This window comes from Oncorhynchus mykiss, chromosome 7 (genome assembly GCF_057628025.1).
Source record: "Oncorhynchus mykiss isolate SJ-2025 chromosome 7, ASM5762802v1, whole genome shotgun sequence".
Classification (NCBI taxonomy): domain Eukaryota; kingdom Metazoa; phylum Chordata; class Actinopteri; order Salmoniformes; family Salmonidae; genus Oncorhynchus; species Oncorhynchus mykiss.
The window spans coordinates 24,140,231-24,146,899 of NC_143028.1; the positions used below are offsets into that span (position 1 = coordinate 24,140,231).

The 6,669-nt window shown below is 39.0% G+C and overlaps 1 pseudogene; it reads left to right on the forward strand.

Annotated features, from left to right (window-relative positions):
• Positions 1-409: 409 nt before the first annotated feature.
• LOC149982360 (uncharacterized) lies at positions 410-1,664 on the forward strand (annotated as a pseudogene).
• The last annotated feature ends 5,005 nt before the right edge of the window (positions 1,665-6,669 follow it).

Below are 6,669 nucleotides of genomic sequence, written 5' to 3' on the forward strand. Positions count from 1 at the left end.
CGTTTTATAGTTTCATCCTTAGAGTAACTTACTCCCATCAGTTTCTGAGAAAACTGCCCAGACTTTGTAGACTGTTAAATAATGCCTATTGTCTATGTGATGTTGCATGTTAGCACTCAGTTTCAATAGCGGTCACGTTCGTTTTGTTATTTTGTTTGTTTGTCTAGTGTACTTTGTGTTTTTCGTCATTCATTAAAAGTATGTATTCACACCACGCTGTGCTTTGGTCTCCTCACTACGACGATCATAACAGAATAACCCACCAACAATCGACCAAGCAGCGTGGTAACGGCCAGCAGCAGCGGCAAAGGACACAGGACTCTGGATGGCGAAGGACCCTGGGCACAGCCAGGGGAATATCGCCGCCCTAAAGCAGAGCTGGAGGCAGTGAAAGCAGAGAGGCGCCGGTATGAGGAGGCAGCACGGCAGCGTGGCTGGAAGCCCAAGAGGCAGCCCCATCGTGGTGAAGCCAGGTAGGAGACCTGCGCCAACTTCCCTTGCTTACCGGAGAGAGAGGACGACCGGGCAGGCACCGTGTTATGCGTTGGAGCGCACAGTCTCCCCAGTGCGTGTGCATAGCCCGGTGAGGTACATTCCAGCTCCTCGTATCGGCCGGGCTAGAGTGGGCATCGAGCCAGGTGCCATGGAGCCGGCTTTACGCATCTGGTCTCCAGTGCGTCTCCTCGGGCCGGCGTACATGGCACCAGCCTTACGCATGGTGTCTCAGGTTCGCCAGCACAGCCCAGTACGGGCTATTCCACCTCGCCGCACTGGCCTGGCTACCGGGAGCATTCAACCAGGTAAGATTGGGCAGGCTCGGTGAGGCTCAAGAGCTCCAGTGCGCCTGCACGGTCCAGTCTATCCAGTGCCACCTCCACGCAACAGCCCTCCGGTGGCAGTCCCCCGCACCAGGCTACCTCTCCGTCTCATTCCTACAGGGGCTCCCGCCTGTCCAGCGTTGCCCGAGCCTTCCTCCTGCCCGGCGCTGCTAGAGTCTCCCGTCTGTCCTGAGCCGCTAGAGTCTCCCGTCTGTCCTGAGCCGCTAGAGTCTCCCGTCTGTCCTGAGCCGCTAGAGTCTCCCGTCTGTCCTGAGCCGCTAGAGTCTCCCGTCTGTCCTGAGCCGCTAGAGTCTCCCGTCTGTCCTGAGCCGCTAGAGTCTCCCGTCTGTCCTGAGCCGCTAGAGTCTCCCGTCTGTCCTGAGCCGCTAGAGCCGCCAGTCAGCCAGGAACCGCCAGAGCCGCCAGTCAGCCAGGACCCGCCAGAGCCGTCAGCCAGCCAGGAGCCGCCAGAGCCGTCTGTCAGCCAGGACCCGCCAGAGCCGTCTGTCAGCCAGGACCCGCCAGAGCCGTCTTCCAGCCAGGAGCCGCCAGAGCCGTCTGTCAGCCAGGACCCGCCAGAGCCGTCAGCCAGCCAGGAGCCGTCAGAGCCGTCAGCCAGCCAGGAGCAGCCAGAGCCCCTCAGTCCGGAGCTGCCCCTCAGTCCAGAGGCCCTCCTCAGTCCAGTGGGGCCTTTAAGTAGGGCCCATCTTAGGCCCAAGGTCGGAGGCAAGGGTAGTCACTCTAAAGCGGCCCTTGAAGAGGGCAATGACTGTGGTGGAGTGGGGTCCACGTCCCGCGCCAGAGCCGCCACCGTGGCCAGATGCCCACCCAGACCCTCCCCTATAGGTTTAGGTTTTGCGGCCGGAGTCTGCACCTTAGGGGGGAGGGGTACTGTCACACTCTGACCATTATTTGCGTTGTTGCATGTCTAGTTAGTCTGTTTCTATGTGTTTTGGCCTGATATGGTTCTCAATCAGAGGCAGGTGTTTGTCGTTGTCTCCGATTGGGAACCATATTTAGGTAGCCTGTTTTGTATTGTGGTTCGTGGGTTATTGTCTATGTGATGTTGCATGTTAGCGGTCACGTTCGTTTTGTTATTTTGTTTGTTTGTTTAGGTTAATTTGTGTTTTTCGTCATTCATTTAAAGTATGTATTCACACCACGCTGCGCTTTGGTCTCCTCACTACGACGATCGTGACAGTTCCCAAAGTGTCTCCCTGAGATCCCAACTACAATGCTTCACCCTCTACAATATAAACATGGTGTCTACTGGCTGTCAACAATTAAAAACAAGAAAAAACACGTATTTCTAAATAATAATATACAATTTTATTTTTCTTTCCTTTTTCATTCTATAGAATTCTACAACTCACTAGCTTCTAGAAGTCACATCTTCCTAAAACTCACTAGATTCTAGAACTCTCGTATTCCTAAAACTTACTAGCTTCTAGAACACCTCTGCTGTTTTCAATCAAAATCCCAGCGATCACTGCCTCATTACCTGCATCCGTAATGGGTCTGCGACAAAACGACCACCCCTCATCACTGTCAAACGCTCCCTGAAACACTTCTACGAGCAGGCCTTTCTAATCGACCTCATCCCGTCAGTAGATGATGCCTGGCTATTCTTTAAAAGTGCCTTCCTCACCATCTTAAATAAGCATGCCCCTATCATTAAATGTATGAATGATGGGTTATGATTTAACAGGTATAAATGATGGGTTATGAATGAACAGGTATAAATGATGGGTTATGAATTAACACGTATAAATGATGGGTTAAGAATTAACAGGTATAAATGATGGGTTATGAATTTACAGGTTTAAATGATGGGTTATGAATTTACATGTATAAATGACGAGTTATGAATGACCAGGTATAAATGATGGGTTATGAATGACCAGGCATAAATGATGGGTTATGAACTAACAGGTATAAATGTCGGGTTATGAATTAACAGGTATAAATTACGGGTTATGAATTAAAATACTTAAATGATGGGTTATGAATTAACAGGTATAAATGGTGGGTTATGAATGAACAGGTATACATGATGGGTTATGAACTAACAGGTATAAATGATGGGCTATGAATGAACAGGTATAAATTATGGGTTATGAATGAACAGGTATAAATGATGGGTTATAAATTAACAGGTATTAATGATGGGTCATTAACTAACAGTTATAAATGATGGGTTAGGAATGAACAGGTATTATGATAGGTTATGAATTAAAATATTTAAATGATGGGTTATGAATTAACAGGTATACATGATGGGTTATGAACTAACAGGTATAAATGATGGGTTATGAATTAACAGGTATAAATGATGGGTTATGAATTAACAGGTATAAATGATGGGTTATGATTTAACAGGTATAAATGGTGGGTTTTGAACTAACATGTAAAAATTATGAGTTAAGAATTAACAGGTATAAATGATGGGTTATGAATGAACAGGTATAAATGATGGGTTATGAACTAACAGGTATAAATGATGGGTTATGAATTAACAGGTATAAATGATGGGTTATGAACTAACAGGTATAAATGATGGGTTATGAATTAACAGGTATAAATGATGGGTTATGAATTAACAGGTATAAATGACGGGTTATGATTTAACAGGTATAAATGGTGGGTTTTGAACTAACATGTAAAAATTATGAGTTAAGAATTAACAGGTATAAATGATGGGTTATGAATTAACGGGTATTAATGATGGGTTATGAACTAACGGGTATAAATGATGGGTTATGAATTAACAGTTATAAATGATGGGTTAGGCATGAACAGGTATTATGATAGGTTATGAATTAAAATATTTAAATGATGGGTTATGAATTAACAGGTATAAATGATGGGTTATGAATTAACAGGTATAAATGATGGTTTATGAATTAACAGGTATAAATGATGGGTTATGAACTAAAAGGTATAACTGATGGGTTATGAATTAATAGGTATAAATGATGGGTTATGAACTAACATGTATAAATGATGGGTTATGAATTAACAGTTATAAATGATGGGTTAGGAATGAACAGGTATTATGATAGGTTATTAATTAAAATATTTAAATGATGGGTTATGAATTAACAGGTATAAATGATGGGTTATGAATTAACAGGTATAAATGATGGTTTATGAATTAACAGGTATAAATGATGGGTTATGAACTAAAAGGTATAACTGATGGGTTAGGAATTAATAGGTATAAATGATGGGTTATGAACTAACAGGTATAAATGATGGGTTATGAATTAACAGGTATAAATGATGGGTTATGAACGACCAGGTGTAAATGAAGGGTAATGAACTAACAGGTATAAATGATGGGTTATGAATGAACATGTATAAATGATGGGTTATGAATGAACAGGTGTTAATGAAGGGTTATGAACTAACAGGTATAAATGATGGGTTATGAATTAACAGGTATACATGATGGGTTATGAACTAACAGGTATAAATGATGGGTTATGAACTAACAGGTATAAATGATGGGTTATGAATTAACAGGTATAAATTGTGGGTTATGAACTAAAAGGTATAAATGATGGGGTATGAATGAACAGGCTTAAATGATAGGTTATGATTTAACAGGTATAAATGACGGGTTATGATTTAACAAGTATAAATGACGAGTTATGAATGACCAGGTATAAATGATGGGTTATGAATTAACAGGTTTAAATGATGGGTTGTGAATGAACAGGTATAAATTATGGGTTGTGAATGAACAGGTATACATGATGGGTTATGAATGAACAGGTATTAATGATGGGTTATGAATTAACGGGTATTAATGATGGGTTATGAACTAACGGGTATAAATTATGGGTTATGAATTAACAGGTATAAATGATGGGTTATGAACTAACAGGTATACATGATGGGTTATGAATGAACAAGTATAAATGATGGGTTATGAACTAACAGGTACAACTGATGGGCTATGAATTAACAGGTATAAATGATGGGTTATGAATGAACAGGTATAAATGATGGGTTATGAACTAACAGGTATAAATGATGGGTTATGAATGAACAGGTATAAATGATGGGTTATGAATGAACAGGTATAAATGATGGGTTATGAACTAACAGGTATGAACGATGGGTTATGAATTAACAGGTATAAATTATGGGTTATTAATTAAAAGGTATAAATGACGGGTTATGAATTAACATGTATACATGGTGGGTTATGAACTAAAAGGTATAAATTATAGGATATGAATTAACAGGTATTAATGATGGGTTATGAACTAACAGGTATAAATGATGGGATATGAATTAACAGGTATTAATGATGGGTTATGAATAAAAATATTTAAATGATGGGTTATGAATTAACAGGTATAAATGATGGGTTATGAATTAACAGGTATAAATGATGGGTTACGAATGAACAGGTATAAATGATTGGTTATGAACTAACAGGTATAAATAATGGGTTGTGAAATTAACATGTATAAATGATGGGTTATGAATTAACAGGTATAAATGATGGGTTACGAATGAACAGGTATACATGATGGGTTATGAATGAACATGTATAAATGATGGGTTATGAATTAAAAGGTTTAAATGATGGGTTATGAATTAAAAGGTTTAAATGATGGGTTATGAATTAACATGTATAAATGATGGGTTATGAACTAACAGGTATAAATAATGGGTTGTGAATTAACATGTATAAATTATGGGTTATGAATTAACAGGTATTAATGATGGGTTATGAACTAACAGGTATAAATGATGGGATATGAATTAACAGATATTAATGACGGGTTATGATTTAACAGGTATAAATGACGAGTTATGAATTAACAGGTATAAATGACGGGTTATGATTTAACAAGTATAAATGACGAGTTATGAATGACCAGGTATAAATGATGGGTTATGAATTAACAGGTATAAATGGTGGGTTATGAACTAACAGGTATAAATGATGGGTTATGAACTAACAGGTATAAATGATGGTTTATGAATTTATAGGTATAAATGATGGGTTATGAACTAACAGGTATAAATGATGGGTTATGAACTAACAGGTATAAATGATGGGTTATGAACTAACAGGTATAAATGATGGTTTATGAATTAACAGGTATAAATGGTGGGTTATGAACTAAAAGGTATAAATGATGGCTTATGAATTAACAGGTTTAAATGATGGGTTATGAACTAACAGGTATAAATGATGGGTTATGAATGAACAGGTATTATGATGGGTTATGAATTAACACGTATAAATTATGGGTTATGAACTAACAGGTATAAATGATGGGTTATGAATTAACAGGTATTAATGATGGGTTATGAACTAACAGGTATAAATGATGGGTTACGAATGAACAGATATTATGATGGGTTATGAATTAAAATATTTCAATGATGGGTTATGAATTAAAAGGTTTAAATGATGGGTTATGAATTAACAGGTATAAATGATGGGTTATGGACAAACAGGTATACATGATGGGTTATGAACTAACAGGTATAAATAATGGGTTGTGAATTAACATGTATAAATGATGGGTTATGAACTAACAGGTATAAATGATGGGTTATGAACTAACAGGTATAAATGATGGTTTATGAATTAACAGGTATAAATGGTGGGTTATAAACTAAAAGGTATAAATGATGGGTTATGAATTAACATGTATAAATGATGGGTTATGAACTAACAGGTATAAATGATGGGATATGAATTAACAGGTATAAATGATGGGTTATGAACTAACAGGTATAAATGATGGGTTATGAATGAACAGGTATAAATGATGGGTTATGAATTAAAAGGTTGAAATGATGGGTTATGAACTAACAGGTG